Source organism: Mauremys reevesii, linkage group 11 (genome assembly GCF_016161935.1).
Source record: "Mauremys reevesii isolate NIE-2019 linkage group 11, ASM1616193v1, whole genome shotgun sequence".
Classification (NCBI taxonomy): domain Eukaryota; kingdom Metazoa; phylum Chordata; order Testudines; family Geoemydidae; genus Mauremys; species Mauremys reevesii.
Window position 1 is genome coordinate 31,254,597 of NC_052633.1, and position 21,858 is coordinate 31,276,454.

At 38.5% G+C, this 21,858-nt stretch overlaps 1 long non-coding RNA gene across 1 annotated transcript in view; it reads right to left on the minus strand.

Moving 5' to 3' along the window:
• The window catches only part of LOC120374339, a 63,137-nt gene extending 56,451 nt beyond the window's left edge, over window positions 1-6,686 (minus strand). The window contains exons 1-4 of the long non-coding RNA XR_005586016.1: window positions 6,619-6,686; window positions 5,726-5,807; window positions 4,608-4,679; window positions 3,628-4,006 (exon numbers count right to left, since the gene is read on the minus strand). This is a non-coding gene — a long non-coding RNA (uncharacterized LOC120374339). The remainder of the gene's footprint in view (window positions 1-3,627; window positions 4,007-4,607; window positions 4,680-5,725; window positions 5,808-6,618) is intronic.
• Between the last annotated feature and the right edge of the window lie 15,172 nt (window positions 6,687-21,858).

A 21,858-nucleotide genomic window follows, 5' to 3' on the forward strand; every position in this document is an offset into this window, starting at 1 on the left:
AGTTAGTAAAATGTTGAAAAAGCCCACAAAAAGCCCACTTAAATAACCATATTTTTTAAACTAAATTTTCTGATTTTTCTCAAGACTTCTCAGAAAAATTCTATGTTTGGAGGAGATGTGTCATGTGAAAGTGCAGTGAGATTAGTTTGTTTCTGAGGAAATTGGACATGGTGGGGGGCAAGCAGGAACAGGAGGAAAAAAAATCAGGGTTGTAACAGCAAAACTGGTTTCTAGCTTCATCTTTAAGCACAAAGAAGCTACTTCAACGCTGCAGTATTTTGTGCTTTTACTCAATTAAAGTTAACATCCTTATTTGATATGTACCAATAATGGTAAAATAGTTGAAGTAACTCCCACATAGCCAGTCAGTGGTTGTACTAAATAGAATCCAGGAGTCCTGATGCCAAGGCCTATGCTCTAACCACTACACCCACTCGCTCTCCTTTTGCTAACTATGTTTAAAAGTTCACCAGTAATGTTCCTTCCTTTATGCTAAAGTTACAGTACACCAGTGCTAAGGGAGCTTTTACACAACGGTGACTCACAAACCTAGAAGTCTGTAAGGGCGAGAACAAACAGCTAACCTGTCTATTCATGAAACATTAACTCTGAAACACATATTCTACTATAGACAAGTGTCATTGTTGGGTTTCAGTAAACTGGGCTATGGGTCATCATCTTTCTGTAATGTTTAGTGTGGATCTAAACTACATCTCACTGGTCAGTCTGTCGATAATGCTGTTCAATGGAGGAGCAACAAAGTATTTAGCAATGTGTTTTGTTGCTCAATTAAGAGATGCTGGGAAATACAAAACCCTAAATCCTTGCCATACGCATCTATAGTTAAACACTTTAGTATAGATAAATACCAAAGATAACAGGGCCTGCAGAATTATTTTAGCTGGCCACATGCTGTTAAGAAATAAAAGGAGAAAATATATTTGCGAGGCATGAGAGCCTCTGGCTACCTATCTTGAAATTATTTGTTCGTAATCTAAATGTCTGTTATTAAATATTGTGATGCAGTTGTGCCACAATAGGGGGTAGTCATGCATGTGATAGGAAAAGTCAAATCCCCACTAGGGGCTGGGGAGGATATGTGAATGGTGGCATTTGTTTGTTTGTTCGTTCATGTCTTTACAGCAGGCAGTCTCCTGTTTTTTGGGTGCTCTGGAGTCATCCTAAAACACACAAGCATCTTGCACAGTATCTTGGCAAGCTTTGAAGCAGCACGTACCTTTAAAGGGAGGTATTAGTTTAGGAGAAAAGGGGTTTTTTTATTTTTCTGAAAAAACAACAAACAAAAAAAACTTACTGGCATTTGATTATAAATTGTTATATTATTCCACCCAGAAAAGGCTGGTGTTAACTTATGGATTTATGTATCAGTTAAGCACCTTCTTACTGTTTGGGAACTGGGCTGTTTGATCAGTCAGTATCAGGGGCAGTAAGAACTAGAAAGCTGCTACTTACCCTCAGTGACCTTCCTGCAGTTTGAAACTGCATATAATGGAGGCTCAATCACATGATGGGGATCTTTATACTTGAGAGGGTTGTGTAAACTTTGACCTTCAGTGCCCATGGTTTTCTGGGAAAGCCTCCTGCTTTCAAATTTGCAGGGTTAAGTCTCAGTAGCAACTAGAATGTTTTTGGAACATTTTGATTAATCTGAATATATACAAGATTAAAAGCTATGTCTTAAAATGTGTTCAGCTTCCAGTGTTCCTGCGTCTCCCCTTACCATTAACAAAGGTAGACACCAGAGTGACATTTGAAACATAGGGAGATCTTGACATTGATTCAAGAAGCAGCATTTCTTATCAGAAATAAAAAGAAACTAAAAGAAAGGGCATTACTTGAAAATTACACTTAATTCTGTCAAAGAAGCCAAGGAGGGGGAAAATATAGCAATAGGATATATTTTCATCACTGACCTCTGAATTGGCCTGACCTCACATTTCAAAATGAAAGGATATTCTAGGACCTGGAAAAAATGGTTACCTCTACTTCCTAGTCCAGAAAGGGGGTAGGGGGTTATACATCTGTTTACATAGGCAGTGACCAAAGAACAACATTGGCAAAAGAGAATTTCTTGCAGAACTGGGAATAGCACCATGTTTGTAAAATTGAGACACCAATGGCAGATGAAAAAGCATGCTTCAATAAGGGCCTAAAGGCCAAGGAAGTCACTGGGAGTTTTTACAATGATTTCATTTGGCTTCAGAAGAGGGTCTAAGAGCAAAGCATTATTAGCTACCTGTTTTCAGTTAAGGCACTGATTCTTCTCTCACTTACACTCATGTAAAGTAGGATAACCTCCATTGCCAATGAGTTAATGGAATCACACTGGGGTCATGAAAGCAGAGTCAGGCTCAGAATAGGTGAGACATTTCTGGGGTGGTGCTGGGGAATCTGTGGCTAATGTGTCAGTCATTTATCTTGACAATGAAAGACATGGGTCTAACCTGATATTTGACACCATAGTTGCTATGATTTTTAAGCACGTTACCAACATTCAGAGTAAATACAAACTGTGCTGTGCATGGTCCAGTGGTTAGGGCATTAGTGTAGCATTTGGGAAACTCAGGTTCTATTCCCTGTTCTATCATAGACTTCCTTTGTGATTGTGGGCAAGTCACTTAGGTTCAGACCCTTTGGGGGAGTTTTAGGCACTGGTGGAATCCACAAAACCTCTGTTTGGTTGGTTCCTATGTTTCTGCCTCTAGGCATAAATGTTGCTTCCTCACTCTAGTTAGGCAGCTACCTATCTCATGCCTAAATTCCATGGGATCTTCAAACCAGGGAAAGACAGGTATGTCTATCATCCAATCCAGTAGGCATGTTTAGAGATACCCTAAATGTCACATAAAACAGCCAGGAGCGGGGGATGCCTCCCTTACGAGCTTTAGCCCAGTGATTAAGAAACTCACAGGACACTGGAGACCCCATTCAATTTCCCTCTCTGTCTGAAGAGAAGTAGTTTTCCATCTTTCAAATGAATACCCCAACCACTGGGCTATGGAATTTTCACAAGAAACAACGTAGGTGCCTAAGCCTTCTGGCTCCAGAAGAGGGGATCACAAGCAGCTATAGGTGCCTCCCTGGGGCTTAGGTGCCTAAGGCAGTGAGAGGAGCAGAGCTTAGGACACAGCTCTCTCCTCAGAATCTCCTATTGGCTAGTTTAGGCAGCTCCCTACCTATCATGCTGGCTTTTGTGGATCCCACTCTTAGGCTCCTATCTCACCCCATGAATTCTATAAGGAGCCTAACAACTAACTCAGGCTTTGTGGATCCCATTGTTGTTCCAGTTATTTTCTAGGTGCCTAAAAAAGTTAGGCACTCAGGTACTAGGAGGATGGGCAACATGTATACTGGGGACAGACAGACATTCGTTGCTAAGATAGCTGTTTAGGGCCAGCTTTTGCAGCCTGAATTGTAATTTACTCCAATACTGTACCATTATTAAGGAAATGGCTATTCATAAGTGTCTGTCTGTCTCCCTCCAAAGGGCAACAAAAATGTCTATATCTAAGAGTGCAGACTAATAGCTTAAAAATTAAACAAGTCAAAAGATAGTTTTATGAATGTTTAAGGCTTGATGCATCTCACAGGGAGAATTCTACTTACCTCAGCCTTATACTCTTTACAGCATTTCTTTGATGTTTTATTCTAACACATTTTTCTGTTGCCTTGATGACACTGCAGTAAATCATGAAGGAGACAGTTGCTAATTTTGACAATTTCCTTTCTTCAAAGAACAACTTAGGTTGAAGTCAGTTCTCCTTGTCTTTTTTACTGTGCCATTCCACTCAGAGCGAACCTCTGTTGATGAATTCCTTCTTGTCTCATCTTGTTGTAGACTTGATGCTAAACATCTCTATATTCAGATTTTTGATGTCTCCTCAATTTAAATACTCATTTTCTTTCCTGTGGGTTTAATGTCTTATCCATTATCCAGTTTTGTTGATGCTTGTTTTATTGTGATGACTGTTAGTTTACAGATAATCTGAGGTAAAGCAGAGAGAGTTTGTAAAAAAGAGATAATTGAGTATTTGCTGTTGTCACACTTTAAAAAAAAGAGATGGGAATGCAATTAGTGCTTGTGAAAGTGCCATATTGAAAACCACTAACCAAGTCCTCTTCGTACAGAGCAAATACTGTAATGGCTGCTGTGGATTAGACCTCCACCAATATGCCTCACCTGTAACCAGTAGCACCTGTGATGCCAGTTGCAGTAATTGTCATGTGAACATCTGCCCACTGGAAAACAGACATCACTGACTTATTTAATATACAATGCTAATGTTGCTTTGGAGTGAATTTGAGCCTTCACCATATGTTAAGTGTTGTATCTAAAACCCACCAGTCATCGCTCATCTCTTGAATCAAGCCCCTTTGAGGCCAATTTCTTTCAAAGAAGTTCACCAATCTTTTCATGTTTTGAGTGTATACTAAACAAATATTTGTGCTTGGCCTGCCAAAGTCCTGACACAACTCAAGTAACTTTCTCTGAATTAACTTTTCTGCTGCAGCAGCAGCATTGTGCTGCATATTTAGAAGACACCAGTTCACCTGTGGGAGTTAATAAAGGAGTTAATTTGAATTACCAGGCTTTTCAGTCACGGGGTACTGTTGCTTTTCTCCAGTTTCTACACCATAAGTCAGTATTAGAACTTGAACTAGAGACAGTTGAAAAAGAAAAAAAAATAATTTTGGAAAGAATGTCAAAAACTCAAAGTAGTTTTTGTTTTCAAGGATTCAAATCAGACCCCTTTTTTCAAAGATGTTCGCAATTAAAAAAATAAAAAACTTCTTGAAATAGTTATTGAATTTCAACAACTATTTGATAACATTTTCAACATTTTAAAATAAGTCAGAAAAATAATAATTTAATGAAAAATGAAACAGATGTCACCGATTTGACAAAATTTTACCAAAAAAAATTAAAGAAAAAATGTTCATTTAAAAAAAATTGACCAGTTCCAACAAGATCCCAATTCTCCAACCTCCCTAGTTCATAGAACACACTGTTTCTGATATACCACTTGGAGCTGGTCAGAAAACAGGTTTGTTTTACATGTATAGTTTTGAGAAAAAATGAATTCTCTTCATGAGGGAAGGAGCTTCCTCATAGGGGGTGCTTACCACAGTATGTCATGGGAAATGTAGTCCAGTCAGAAAACCCAGGCCTTAGAGAAGAATGAGAGTATAAGGCAACCAAACCACAACTCCCATGATAAACCTTGGTGCCATTTTCAATTTAAATAGTTTGTTTTTTGGAAAAAAATAAAATCTGTTTTTGAACATTCAGTATTTTGACAACATGTCAAACATTTTCATAAAAAGACAATTAAAAAAATAATTTAGTTGAAAACCTGATTTTCCATTGAAACAGGTTTGATCTATACTTAATCTGTCTATATAAGATCTTCTGATTAGATGCCAAATATTGTTCTAGCTGCATCCTCCTTACTAAAATAAGGCACTTTTAATGTAACTTGGAGAAAGTAGGCAGCAGGATTACACGATATTGGAATAGCATCTCCAAATATCTGGAGCCTAGGTTTTGTATCACACAACTGTTGACAAAACTATGGTGTGAGTAATAAACTTCATTTTATTAATATTACTGTTGGGTGAACATTTGCTTACAGATGTCCCCAAAGAGAAGAGAACACAATATCTAAGGAGATGTCCTAAAGCATAAAGCGTTTCTGGAACTTACCAACCAAGAGGTGTCCACTCCTAGGAAATTGTGTTGCCATCAGGCTTCTGTGGGCAAACACAAGGGGAGAAGCCAAAAGACCCTGGAGGAGATGGGATTTGGAGGTGGTATACATCACAATCATGTTTTTGATGGCAACAAAAAAACTTCAAAAACAGACTCCAAAGAGAGACTGCTGAACTTGAATTAATATGCAAACTAGATACTATTAACTGTGGTCTAAACAAAGACTGGGAATGGTTGGGTCATTACACCAATTGAATCTATTTCCCTATGTTAAGTTCTCCTCACACCTTCTATGGGCCATCTTAATTATCACTTCAAAAAGTTTTTTTTCCTCCTGCTAACGATAGCTCATCTCAATTGATTAGACTCTGCCTGTTGGTATGCATACTTCCACCTTTTCATGTTCTCTGTATGTATAAATATCTCCTGTCTGTGTGTTCCATTCTATGCATCCGAAGAAGTGAGCTTTAGCTCACGAAAGCTCATGCTAAAATAAATTTGTTAGTCTTTAAGGTGCCACAAGTACTCCTGGTTTTTTTGCGGATACAGACTAACACGGCTGCTACTCTGAAACATGTTTTTTAATGTTACTGCTGGTGTATGACAGGGTTTGGGGTGTAATCTAGATAAGTATGGGGTTGTATCACCACTTGCCCTGCAACCTTATGTGCCTTACAATGCTTTGCTGCTGTAAATCCCAACATGAGAAGCTCACAACCAGCCTACCAACATGCAAGTCATACTCTTGGTGTCTGTGTGCTAGACAGACAGCCCTGGTTCAGCAGCTCTGACCACCTCAGCCTGGCTACAGCTGTACTGTGGCTTCCATCAACCTTGGTGACAACCAGCAAGGTGCCCCTAACACACTCCCAAAAGTTTACTCAAACCTTGTGCTCTGCAGCATCCAGTCCTCTACTGGTCAATTCAGAGAAACAGTGTAATTTGTTCGTTCCTCTAAAGACACAAAAGCACATTGCAGGTTATTAACTGGGGTGAAATGTGTATTCATTTTAAACAGCACAAAGTTGGTGTATAGTAAAAGTAAAACAGATTTATTAACAAAATATACATAGGATTAAGTGATGCCAAATGAAAGGAATAAAAAGTTAGTATTAAAAGCAGTCAGTGAAAACATGCATCTAAATCTAAAACTTAATCTAGCAAGATACAGGCTTTGTTCAAGATGGTTTCGCAAACCTATATTCTGTTTCCAGAGACTTCAACTCCCCAACCCCTTGGTTCAAGGACCCATTTTTGTCAGCTTCTAAGAGCTTTGTTACCTTGTGTCTTTCTAGTGATTGATGCCAAAGATGGTTTACTTCCCTGCTTACATCTTCCAAAGTTCAATCACTGTTTCAAAAAGTAAAGTTTATTCAAGATGTGTGGAAGGTAACATGGAAACTGGTGATGAAGGAAGCTCCACGCTCTTTCTTCCCCCATTTGTGTTTGCTGAAATGCAAATTGGTCTATTTCCTTCCATCCCTTCCCTCTGCTGTCTTGATGGGTCTGTTTACCGCTATTATGTAATTTGAGGTAAAGCCAGATTCCTTGGTTTAGGATAGATCTATTTAACAACTCTCGCTGACATACCTGGTTTACACACACTTTAGTTATATTTCCAGCATATATTCCTAATTCTTAATATACATCATATCAGACATTATTAGTGATCAGCAAGTTATTAGTTTTCAATTATTACCTCACAAGACACATTTTGTATAAAGATTATTAGAATCGTGTGTAGGCTGTGAATACAGGGTGCTTAGTGTCCTATGGGATACAACATATAGGCTTATATAAAAATACTTCTTGAGTAACCATCAAGAATACAGCAATGGACTAAAAGTGTGTTGTTATGCTAAGATACAAGAAGTTTTACTCAATTATTTTCTCAAAAATTAAGTCTCTGGCTACAAAGCAGGGGAAATTATGTGTATACTATCAATAATGTAATCAATTACAATGAACAGTTGCATGGCAGTAGATTAGAATTTATTTCAGGATCTACTGCTAATTAACATCCCAAAGCACTAGTCAGTCAGTCTAGCTCTGTGGAATTCATTGCATTTATGTTGAGGCAGAGGTGAAACTACCACGTGGGTTTAGCTGTGGGGGCTGTGGAGCTGTGTCCATGGCAATAATCAGAAATACAAATTAATTCAGTCATTAATTTCTCTTTCTAAACCAATTGTTCTGTTTGTGTTCTACCTTTTTTATCCCTTATCAGCTGTTTTTAACAAACACTTTCATTTTATAAACTCATTAATCTTGTTTTCTTTATTGTGATTGCTATTTTTCCTCTACCATGATATAAACTTTTTTTAAAGTACTCAAGCAATAAAGACATTTGTTTCCATTGTGCCTCTGAGTAGCATCAGGCCATTCATTAAACCTGTTTTTTTTTATTTAAAATGGTTATTTATGTTCCTCTCAAAAGACAAGCTCTCTTGATTTGCCTCTATAGTGCAGTCATAGTCTTTTTAGTCTGTTACTAGACACTTATCTTCAATATGTTCCCACTCAAGATGCCTTGTAAAAAACAACATTGTGCTATAGCTGTGTAAATTGTCTGACATTTTATATCACATTTGCTAAATTTTCTGGACAAAATCAACCTTTTGCTATTTTGTCCTGACAGTTTATTTTCTTTTATTAAAATAAGATGGGTTATCTTAAGCGATAGATGAATACCAACTTCAATTCCCAAAGTAATTTTTTTTCCTGCCATGAAAAAGGAAAATAATTTTAAGATTCTTGCATGGCTCTGTATGTCTTTATTGGTCTAAATGCTAGAACAAACAGAAGGATTTTATGTTTTCACAGTAATCCTTATCTCTGAACTCTAAGACAGCTGTCTTTCTTGCCCCAATCAGAGAAAATGCAATGAGCATTTCTGTGATAGTGCTAGAGACAAAGTCATGGGTTATTATGGAAAATAAGAAATGCAATATAATTAAGTGAAACATGGTATATGTTGTGGTTACTGATATAAACAGAAAAGAAAAAGATTAATATTTTGTCACCCTTCTGCTGAGTGGGTACAGATGTCTGTTTTTTCCAGATTCGCTTCCCAGGTTTTATTTGCATATATACATCAGTCCTGGAACAAAGGTTGTCAAGCAGCATTGAGGCCTTCCCTTCTTTCAGGTATCTCAGCCCAACACCAATGCCTAGATCCTAGGGTGCTATTCTGCCTCAAGAATGTATTCCAATCATACACCAAGGCAGAGGTCAAACTCCTGCTTCTTGCACAGAAAACTAACAATGCAGAGCAGCATGTCTTCTCAAGACTGAACATTTGTTCACATGCTAAGACAAAGAACGTTGAAGACACGTAGTAGTGCCATCTGGTGATACCTGGCATAGTCTTTTACTGTCAGCAATACAATATTTAACTTCAATAAGCCAGTTTCTGATGTTAAATTATTCTGGATCAAACAAACATGATATAAAGTGATACTGCAGTGACTTAAACTAGTCATCAGTGAGCAATCCACTTTAGATAGCATTTTAGATTCTTGTTAATGAACACACAGCTTCAATTCCAACAAAGAATTAAATATATACCATGATGAACAAGAGTAATCTGTAGTAGGCAGCAAAGCCAAACTTTCATTGCACTCCTGCATGTATAATTTTTAACGTGTCCTTTCTACCCTATATGGGAACCAATAGAGATGGTTGAATACTAGAACAAAAAAATTGTGAATAATTGTTTAATTAAAATCATAGAAGCACAGAAATATAGGATTGGAAGGGATCAGAGAAATCAAATAAGGCTCCCTGTGCTGAGGCAGGACCAAATAACCCTGAACCATCTATGACAGGTTTTTCTCCAACCAGTTCTTAAAAACCTCCAATGATGGGGATACCACAACCTCCCTTGGTAACCTATTCCAGAGCTTAATGATCCTTATAACTGGAAAGTTTTCCCTAATATCTAATTTACGTCTGCCTTGCTGCAGATTAGGCCCATTACTTCTTGTTCTATCTTCAGTGGACCTGGAGAAGAATTGAACACCATCCTCTTCACAGCAGCCCTTAATCCTCAAATAAATTATCAGGTTCCCCCTTCAGTCTTTTTTTCAAGACTAACCTTGTCCTTTTTCTTAACCTTCCCCCATAGCTCAGGTTTCCAAGACCTTTCATCATTTTTGTTGCTCTCTTCTGGTCTCCCTGCAATTTGTCCACATCTTTCCTGAAGTGTGGTTCCCAGAACTGGACACAGCACTCCAGCTGAGGTCTCAAAAGTGTAGAGTAGAGTGGGACAGTTACCTTCAATGTCTTATATACCACACAGCTATTAATACACACCAGCATGATATTAGCCTTTTTTGCAGCTGCATCACATTGATGACTCATATCAATTCATGATTCACTATAACCTCCAGGTCCTTTTCAGCAGTACTACCACCTAGCCAGTTTTTCCTCAACTTGTTCTGCATTTGATTTTTCCTTCCTAAGGGAAATACTTTGCACTTGACTTCATTGAATTTCATCTTGTTGGTTTCAGACCAATTCTCCAATTTGTCAAGATTGGTTTGAATTCTAATCCTGTCCTCCAAAGTGCTGGCAACCTCTCCCAGCTTAGTGTCATCTTCAAATTTTAGAGTTATACTCTCCTGTCCATTATTCAAGTCATTAATGAAAATATTAACTAGTACTGAACCCAAGATTGGCTCCTGTGGGACTCCACTAGATACATCATCCTAATTTGACAGCAAACCACTGATAATTAGTCTTTGAGTATGATCTTTCAATCAGTTGTGCACACACCTTATATTAAATTAAGCTAGAGCATATTTCCCTAATTTGCTTATGAGAATGTCATGTGGTACTGTATCAAAAGCCTTACTAAAATCAAGACATACCATATCTACTGCTTTCCCCTTATCCAGTAGGACAAGATGGAATTGTGTTGTTTTTGGTGTGATTTGTTCTTGACCAATCCATGCTTATTATCCTCTAGGTGATTACAAATTGTTTAATAATTTGTTCCAGTATCGTTTCAGGTATAGACACTAGGCTCACTGGTCTATAATTCCCAGGTCCTCTTTATTTCCCTTTTTAAAGATAGATACTATGTTTGCCCTCCTCCATCCTCTGGGACCTCACCCTTTCTGAAGGGGATCTCAAAGATAATTGTTAACAGTTTGAGATGCTTCAGCTAGTTACTTAATTACCCTAGGATGAATTTCATCTGGCCTGTTGACTTGAATATATCATGCCAGTATTCACAATCCATGATTCAGCAACTGTGTTTTATAAATAAACTTCATATTTCCTTTTACAGTCCTATCCTTTTAAATTTCCTCCTCTATTGTGGTGGCATTTGCTTACCTGTATGGTGAATTCCACCGAATATCACTGAGTTTATATTGCTAGAGCTATTGGCCGTGAAGAACAGATGGAGCATGATGTATTCTCGCCATGCCTCCTACCTCTGTGTTCCAATGACTGACCCATCTTACCTGTCCCTAGAGTGCCTCTATACCGGAGACTGCCATAGCAGAACATAAAGCTGCCTTACCAGTTTTACACAAAGTGAGAAGTTTCCGGGGTTGGGGGGGGAGGGGGTTCTTTCTAGAGCTCCTAGAAAAGCACAAAGGGGTCACAGTGGAGAGGAGAAACAGGCCTTACATTCCTACAGGCCAGGGGGAATTTTTTAAAGGTCAAACTTTTCATAATGGAGAGTCCTTGCAACATCAAGCACAATTTTGTGTACAGTTTTAAAACGGAACCTAGATGTTTGTCTTCTGAAAATTTAGCCCCAACAGTCTAGAAGCCTGTCATAAACAGTTAAGGGTTAATGCCTCTTACCTGTAAAGGGTTAAGAAGTTCACCTAGCCTAGCTGACACCTGACCAGAGGAACCAATGGGGGAACAAGATGTTTCAAAAGGAAGGAGGGTTTTTTCCTTTGTTAGTTTTCAGTTTCAGCCGGAGTGAAAAAGATCAAGGAACCAGCCTCTTCTTAGAGTAGTAAGTTTTAGAAAGGAATAAATAGGTTTATGTTTATTTCTTTGTAACCTGTCTTGTGCAATTAGCGGTAGAATCAAATTGGGTATTTGGGTATTTTCATTGGTGTACTAAGTTTTTGCCCAGGGGAACATCCTCTGTGTTTTGATTCTGTCGTCTGTAAGAGTAGCTGGTATGCTAATCTCTCCCAGAGGGTTTTCTTTTACCTTTCTTTTCTTTAATTAAAAGCCTTTTTTCTTAATACTTGATTGATTTTTCCTTGTTTTTAGATCCAAGTGGGTTGGATCTGGATCCACCAGGAGTTGGTGGGAGAAAGGAAGGGGGGTGGTTAATTTCTCCTTGTTTTAAGATCCAAGGGGTTTGGATCTGTGTTCACCAGGAAATTGGTGAAGTTTCTCAAGGCTATCCAAGGAAGGGAGTGCTTGTGAATGGTGGCAGCCAGACCAGATCTAAGCTGGTAATTGAGCTTAGAGCTTCTCATGCAGGTCCCCCACATCTGTACCCTAAAGTTCAGAGTGGGGAAGGAACCCTGACAAAGCCCATGTAGTGAACAGGGGTGATTTTACTGTACTATGTGAATATCACGATATGATGTGATTTTTCTCTTACTTTTCATGAGCTTGGCGGAGTGTGTGAAGGCCTAGAGTTCTTAGTTCACCTTGCCAATAAACCTAGAATACAAATCTTAAAATTTAACTTTGATGTATGCAAACAGCATTAGCCGTATATATTGTGCGCAGTATACATTCAGCTAGTCTGTGAGCTCTAATGGAATAAGCATGGAGCCAAGAGTAGTTGGGTATCTAATCCTTCTCTGACTTCATTATACAGTGCAGGTTTGGGAAAGACACTTCATATATTTGTGTTTCAGTTTCTTTATCTGCAAAACAGCAGTAGTAATAAATAATAATAATAGTGTTAATTTTCTTACCTACTTCACAAGGACATTATGACCATTAAGGTTTGTGTAATTTCTTTAAAATTTGAAGGTATAAACTGACACTAATATTAGTTTCTATTGAACAGTAGAAACAAATTTAACAGCTACAAAAATAATTGATTATTGTATTGTACGGCAGTAGGATTTCTTTGTGCATGTTCAAGATTTGGCATTGTGACTGCTAGGGCCACAGACCAATTTTACCAATCTCAAACTTGTAGTATGAATAACCAAATACTGCACTTTGGTGATTAATAGCATAGGAAAGCTTTTTGCCTAGCTATTTTATTACATATGGACACCTTTAGCTATTTTGTGTTTACAGCAGTCTATTCTCCTCAAGATACAAATGTGAATTTAAAAGAAAAATCTTCCCTTTTTTAATTCTGCAGGCATCATAAATAAATAATTAATGATCACAATGAGAAAGATTCCTTTAAGAGTAAATAATGGGCCAGATCCGCAGGTGTAAATCAGCATTCATGTTGAACTTAGATTTCAAGGAGTAGCTGAAATGTGTTTGGCTAATTAGAACTTATATAGAAATGTCATATGAAAATTGTATATACAATCTGCACCAAGAAATCTCCCCATTTACTTTAGGCTTGTCAGGTATTTTAGGCACAAAAGTTAATTCTTTTTCATTACTAGAACCTAATATTGTCATTTTTTAAATTAAAATAACAGGTTGTAGAGTGACTAAGCATTTCTTTTCAACATTTGTAATGCAAAGACTGTATCATTGTGTAAGTTCGTGAGAACCAGATAATGAACTGATTAGAAATAGACCAGTCTATGGTAGTTTCAAAACTGAATGAATTGAAACAAGGGAACATAATCTTGCCTCTTCCCCCATCTGCCAGTTATCTTAATCCCACCCAAGGAAATCTTGCCAGGACAAGCCACCTCAGATCCCACTCAGACTTGAGTTATTCTGGTACTACCTTCCAGCAAATATATAATCTGATTAATCCAGGATATTATATCCACGTTGGAAATATCAGTGAAAAGCACACACCACCTAGATGAAAGAGTCCCTGGAAGAAGTCATAGGTAACTCTCTTGTGACTCAATGTCTGGCCACCAGCAGAACACAAAACTTGTTGAAGTATCATTAGAACCAATCAGAACCAGTGGCACTTTTTCAGAGTAGTCACTGTAGCTCCTCCCCTTGTCAACCAGCCATCACCCAAAAGAGTAAGAGTAAGAACTCTTCCTCCTCTCCCTCAGTTTCATAATTTGGCTACCTTTAGGCCCAGCTCACCAATATTGAATGGGAAGCCCCTGGCACAAAGGCATCTGTATACTACTGGCTATCTGAAGACATGCCCTTGTCCCAAAAGATCGACCAAAGGTGTAATTCCTGATTTACGTCTCAAAGCCAGCACAAGCAGAATAGTGTGATTACATAGCCATATCATAGTAAGAAGTATCATCCAAGGTAAAACACAGTAAATAAAAAGGTGAAAGACAGACTCAATATCACTTTTCACTAACAGGGCACCATTCCTATGGGTTTCACCAGGTGCACAGCCCAGTCTCAGGGTCAATAGTATCACTGAGCTCTGAGGAAAGAAAAATGGCACATTCTACTAGGGAGATTTTGGGGACCACAATCCAATGGGAAATCCTAGAGGGTGGGAAAAGGAGTGATAGAAAACAGTCAGCATTATGACCAGCAATTAGTTCTTGCTGAACTTATGTGACAACAGCAGGACATGTCCAGTATTATTCATAATGTAAACTCTGAGGGCCTTATATGATAGCCTGCATCCTTCCTGAAAACCTTGTCAAAGATACAATTAGCAGCTTCTGTCTAGCCCCAGTAAACAACAAATCCCAAACTACATTAAGTCTGGGGGTAAGAAAGGGAGGAATAAGCAGGAGGAGGCATTTGCTCAGGTGAAGCCATACTATTTCTTTCTTTCGGAAATACTGGACACCTTTATCTCTTCCTGAGAAATCCCTCCTTACCTTCCCAGCACACCTAGTGCTGACGAGCACAATTGGTAAATTTATGCCCAACTATGCAGGAAACAGACTAAGCACATGTATCAATATGAAGGACCCAGCAACCCTATTTGACCTTGGAATCCTGCACAAAGTCATTAGAACATCCATAGGGACATCACTGTGGCTATTAGTGTGAGTGACTGTTAAGGGTTCAGGGATGATTTGGCAAACTTGGAAGTTGGCAACTGTCCTAATCACCCACCACAAGGCTGGCACTGGAGGAATCCATAATCTGAAAGTAAGTAAATGCAAGTGCTTGAAAATACTTCATTTGTCTCCAGATATCTCAGTGGTTTAGGTAATCACTTCAGTCAGGGTTCACTGTACACACTTCCCCACACACTCCATTTCAGCCTACAGTTTTATTAAAAATAATTGTCATCTTGTCTTACTCATCATTTTCACTAAGAAATAATGTTCTATAATGTCATGCCAAAAAAAGTGATGCAACCTTATGTGACCTACAATAGAAGCTATTAGATCTTCAGAAAACCAATATAAATCCGATAGGCTGAAAATCAGCTTTTAATAATTTTCTTTGCTACTCAAATCTCTTGCAAACACTTGTCTTTAAATTCTAAAGGTTCAGCTTGAAAGGATGTTGTAGGCCCATGGCTATAAAAAGCAGTTTAACATTTATTTTGGAGATGAGAAGTAGAGTAGGCTTCTTATCTACTGTGTTTAGACACAGTAAGACACATGCAATAAAAAGTTAGCTGGAACAATGTACTATCCTCAGACTTGAGTTTAAATCTGAAAATGGAAAGCTGGCCAAAGCTTGGATTAGTGCTCTGACTGAAGCCTAATTGGGCTCTAATCCTCTGTCATCATGGGAGACAAGAAAATTACAGATCACAAACTACAGTGTTCCTAAACCCAAATGACTTTAAAGGCTTCTCAAGTCACAAGATGTCCAGTATTTCAACATAATTCCATCAATGTTATCATTAATTTGTCTGTAAAAACCTGTTTTGTAAAATCTTATGACAAAAAGTAAAAAATAAATGTTAAGGATTTTAAGGGCAGAACTTTGTTACCCCTGCCAGGAGTGGTGCCAGGGTTTTTGCTGCCCTAGGTGGCTGCACTCCTCCTCTGAGCATTTGGCAGCGGGGGTCCTTCCACTTGTGTCTTCGGGGCAATTCGGCAGTGGGTCCTTCACTCGCTTCGGGACCCGCCACCAAATTTCCGCTGAAGACCTGGAGTGGAAGGACCCCCCGCTGTCGAATTTCCGCTGAAGGTGGCAAAATGCCGCTCCCCCTCCCCCGCACAAATCCTGCCGCCCTAGGCAACCGCCTAAGTTCGCCTAGTGGAAGCGCCGGCCCTGACCCCAGCTTTGTTATAAACTTCCCTTTATTTCTATATGCTCGTCTTGAAAATATCCAGTAATTTTGCCAGAGTATTTAAGCTAAATTCTGCTCTCAGTTACACCGTCAGTGGAGTTTGTCTGGATGAACACTGTAACTGAAGGAAGTGCATCTCCTTGATGAAGGATCCCCAGCTCCCTCTCCCTTTACATCCTTCAGTGTCACTGCATTTCTATCTGAGAAAGGCTGGGCATGCTATTTTCAAAGCCACTTTCAGTCTAATTCATCGGAATGGTCAAAAGACAATGACACAAAGCATTTCTTTTCCCTACAAGGGCAGAGTGCATTTTCTCAATAGTCCTCTCACAAGGCCTTTGGCAGTCTAGACATGAATGGTCAAACTCAAACCCAAGTCTCGGTCCTTCACATAAAACAATGCACAAGGACTGCTAAACACATGTATTTATGACAATGGTAATAGTGGAAACGTGAACTTCTCTTGCATGTTGGAGACAAAATTTTAATGTTCTAAGTATCAAATTTTAAATACCCTGATACACTTGGATCACGTACTTAAATCCCAGCAAGGTCAACCCACCACTTCATTCTTCAAAAGCAGATAAAAATCAGGTGAGTCCGTCTCTCTGGTGAAAACCTAGAAACTGAAGTTTTAACTGGTCTCTGTGGATAAGAGATCCCACAGTATTTTTTATATGGGGAAGGATTTGCCCCAGTGTCTTTGTCCAATGTCAACATTCCCTATCTCTGCAGTCTCCTGCACCAGACGTCATACACTGTATATAGTATTTCCAGAGGGTGAGGGGAACCCCAACTCAACACTGAGGCAGCTACAACCTTGAAGAACAAAGAAACGCTCCACACACTTCCTAGAAACCACATGTGGAAGGACTAGGTCTCAAGATCACACCCAAAGATTTGGGGGGTAAGAAGTTGGCATGAGAGAGCTCAGCTCCAGAAGTTGTAAAGAGAGAAATTATACATGATAATTGACAAATGACTCTGTATGGATTTTGGAAGGATGTAGGCTGGCTTGCTACCAGAATGTTTATCATGTGCATAGCTGAAATATGAGCTTATGAAAAGTAAAGGCAGAAACACTATTCAGGGATTCTTTGTCCAGGAAATAAATGAGTTGCCCAAGGGTGCCACTTCTTGAAGGGGGAGATATGACATTGTCCTGTAACATCCTGGACAAATCTTACTGAATTAAGTTTAATGCCTTTAGGGTCTATTGTATTAAAATCGTAATTGTTTGTGTTATTGTATGTTTTAGGAGATGTGGTTAATGTAAACCTTGCGAAATATTAGAAACGTCCAAGGACTTTTTGAAATAATGTGAACTTTTAAAATTAAGTGGGTTTCCCAGGAAATCCTTAAGAAGAAGGGGTATGCTAATATAGTTCCCACAGTTTTCAGCCACTTGAAGCATTGCCCAAGGATAGGCCCCATTGTCTGGCTCATTACCTGTTCATTCTCTCTTCAAAAGCCAAGCTGGATAAATGAGTGACTCAGAGTCATGTGTGTTTTTGTTTGGAGCAAAGGGTGTGATGAACTTGCCAGCACAGGAAAACTTCTGGGTACGGATTGAAAGACTACTCCTGCTAGAGTCCATGTGGCATATCACATCTGCAATCATTATACCTCTTTAAATACTTTAACATTCCATTTGTGAAACATATATTTTACTGTGCTTAGACATTGTCTACAGGAAAAAGTTGCACCAGTTTAACTAAGAGTTTTTAAACACATTTAGTGAAATCATTGCAAAAAAAATCTGTTTAAATTCTCTTTTTTTGATTTATGAGTGCTATATTTCAGTTAATCACAAACCAATTTGAAATCAGTTTATACTAATCCTAAGTATGATTGTCTTAAGAGACTAGGAGTGTGCAACACAACTTTTGGCACCAGGTTAACAGCAAATTGTTGTTTTTAAATCACTCTTTAAATGAAACCCGTACAAATTTTCTCATGTATATCAGCCCTTACATTCCCTGATTTAGAACAATAGACTCTCTAAAGGAGAAGGTTCAAAGGATTAGAGTTCCTTTCCCAGTAGCCCATCTCAGCAATTCTGGAGCAGGTTAAATATAAACAAAACATGAATTGACACAAACAAATTGGCAGGACATGTAATCTTTTGGCCAAATTATAATTTTCTGTTTAACATTACAACTACCCAAAAAACTCAACCCATTTTATACACTCTATATGGAAAGATTGACACAAGCAATAACATCAAGGCTCTCTGCCCAACAATTCTTAGTCAACAGCGATGAGATTAAGGCCACCATAAAAGATTCAATTTAATCTCATACTTCAATGTCTATCTGGTTTAATACTTAACTATTGGGTCCTTCTCCCCCCCTCCATGTTGATAGGAAATTACTTTTTCTACTTTCAGCTCCTCTCTGTAGAACTTTTGATTCTGTTGATTAGGTAGGAAAATATCTGAACTGCCATCTTCCATCATTTAAATGAACAGGATGTCAGGGGTCCGAAAAGCTTTGTTGAGTATCAGCTAATTCTTTATCATTTATAATGATACACCACTTTTATATTGCCAAAGCTAGGCCACTTCATCACCACTACACACAAAGAAAAGGCTAGCAACAGTATTCTGTGAATGTCTGCCCACAAAGAAAATAAAGTGCTTAAATCTCAAATTTAACAAGCAGGTTTTTTTTTCTTTGAGATGATACCACATTAGTCCTCAAGTTCACACTGACAACTCAAATATATATTGTATTTATAATGCATCTAACTGTAGTGGGGTTTTGTAATGCAAGTCCTTTTAATTTACTATCCTTATTATAGTTGTTTAAATTCATGACAATGTCCTATGTCAATGCTCTTATGACAGTGCAATTGTTAGATGGAGGTTAAAAGAATATTTAGATCATTAACATGAGATAGAAAACTTGTGCTAGTGACAAAGCAATCACAGAATGAATGCTATTTTTTTAAAATGGGAAAAATGTCTTTATATCCACCCAATATACTTCTAGTTTAATCCAATAACTACTGGAATAATAAAGGCTCTCTCTTCAGATGATGTGAATTGGCATTGATCTATTTCCTTCAAGGATCTATGGAACTTTTCACAAGTTGATTATCTGGCCCATTGATGGTCAGGGTCGGCTCCAGCTTTTTTGCCGCCCCACGTAGCAAAGAAAAAAAGAAAAGAAAAATCCGATTGAGCTGCCGCCGAAGTGCTGCCAAAGGGGAAGAGAGGGACTGAAGGACCCGCCAACGAATTGCTTAAAACCAGCAGCATTTTACACCTTGATTGGAATGGGAATGAGATTAGACGTCTCCCCCTTAGTCTTATCACTGGGTATTGTAACTAAAGTTCTGGTAATTTATTTGCATTTATCACAGCTGTCAAATACAACTTTTAAAATGGTTTTAAAATCCCATTGAACTGCATTTTCCCAACCTGCTTTTTAAAATCTGAAGTTTGAGTACCATCAATGCCATGACAAGTAGTAACATCACTTCTTAAATGACACAGTGGACCAATTAGCCCTAATTAGATCAGTGATGTGGCCTTTAAGATAAATATAACCAGATACTGGTAACATGTTAATGATGTCTTAAAAAGCTGACACTAATGATCAAAAATTGATAAGATTGCAGATTACCGAGGCTGTACATTTTATGTAAACTTAGAGGGTTGTGTTTAGAACATAACCAAATTTAGACTGAGAGATATATGAGCAAGAAGATTCAAAACAAGGAATCATAGATTCAGAGACTTAAAGGTCAGAAGGGACCTTTATGATCATCTAGTCTGACCTGCACAATGCAGGCCACAGAATCTCACCCACCCACTCCTGTATCAAACCTGTGTCTGAGCCACTGAAGTCCTCAAATAATGGTTTAAAGACTTCAAGGTGCAGAGAATCTTCCAGCAAGTGACCTGTGCCCCACACTGCAGAGGAAGGCCAAAAAACCCCAGGGCCTCTGCCAGTCTGCCCTGGAGAAAAATTCCTTCCCAACCCCAAATATGGCGATCAGCTAAACCCTGAGCATGTGGGCAAGACTCAGCCAGACAGACACCCAGGAAAGAATTCTCTGTAGTAACTCATATCCCACCACGGGCCATTGGGCATATTTACCGCTAACAGTCAAAGCCCAATTAATTGCCAGAATTAGGCTATCCCATCATACCATCTCCTCCATAAACTTATCAAGCCTAGTCTTGAAGCCAGATATGTCTTTTGCCCCCACCCCTCCCCTTGGAAGGCTGTTCCAGAACTTCACTCTTATGAAATGTGATTTTAACTCCTCAAAGTGACACCCTAATGTGTCATGTGGCAAGTATGAGATGAACAGTAGGAGGCTCAGTACTGTAGTTAGCGTTTAATGGATGTCATTCAGCTTTTACTCTTGGTCTTTTCACAGTTTGCTTAGTGGATAATAAGGAAGGGAATATGGGCTGAACATAAATCTTTGGTTTCCCCATGTTGATGATGAGCAGTGTGGAATGGAAACACTGCTTATTGATGCTACCTAAATATAGCTAACGTACTGTAAGTTCAGTCTTGCCAGAGTTTACTGTTATATTGCAAAGTTAGCAAATAATTTAGGTCCAGATTCACAAAATCACTTAAGTATGCACTTAAAGCTAAACATGCACTTAAGTGCAATTCCTACAGACGGCTTTTTCTCCTGAATCAGAGTATCAGTTTGTATGTGCCTTGGTTAGCTATAATAAGTTGAATACCATAGATAATTATTATGATTTTTGGATATTTTTACCCCTAACAGTTAATAGGGGTCTATCCAATGGATGAAATTACATGTTTCTTTTAGCACAGTGCATTCACATGAAAATATCTTGCTGGAGTTTATAGCTTCAGGGTTCTATTTTCCAAAGTTGAGCAACAGAATCTCCCTGAGAAAAAACAGAACTTACTTCTCAGGGTTTTGCTCTATATTTCAGAATGGCTTCTAAGAAAACATGCTTAGGACATATTCCAGATAACAACACAGAGCAAGAGACAGGCTGTCATTAGTGTGGTCACATTTATATATAGATTCCTCCATGTTTTTCAAGAGTATATTTGATTTGTTTGTGTTCCTCTTGGTAGTAAATTTTGCAGCTGCTGAGAGCAGGCATGCTGTAAATTATTTATACCGAATTAAAATGACTATTTAAAAGGCTGATCATTTTAGTCCTCATTAAAATGAAGGAACATTGAATTCAAGATGGCTGTGTCAGACCCTGAATGCGAAGAAAGATTGGGACTAGGAATACTGAGGACCAGAAACTCTAACCTGAGAACCTGAACCCAACTATATTGCAATAAAACTGGAACAGTCACGCACAGTAACTTCTCCAGATGCAGCCCGAACCTCCACGAGCAGAGCTTTCCTTTCTGACCAGAGCTCTGCTTTGCCCATTGGGCTTTTCCTGACTCTAAAAGTTTATCCAATAAAGACCCAGTTGCCTCCTCTCACCTTCACTCATCCCTCTATCTCACTGTCCCACCTGATGATTAAACTGCAGGAGGGTGATTTTCAAAAGCACAAATGGAAGTTAAACACCTACCTGCCAAGGACTTTCACAAATGGCAGCTAAGCATTGCCTTTCGATGGAAGGTGGCTGCCCAGCTGTATTTGTGCCTTTGAAAATCTCCTCCAAGTAAAGTTATTTGTACCTCTGTACTATGGATATACTACCAAATTACTGCTTTGTAGTTCCACCACTGAAAAGTACTATTGAAGACCCAATGTTCTTGCATATTTGAATAATCATGTATGTCACTAGTCTCTTCGCAGCTTTTGTATATGTTTAACTCTGAAAACCCAATAAGCAAGAAAATGACCATCACACAAACACCTAAATTAACTTTGTTTCCAATTA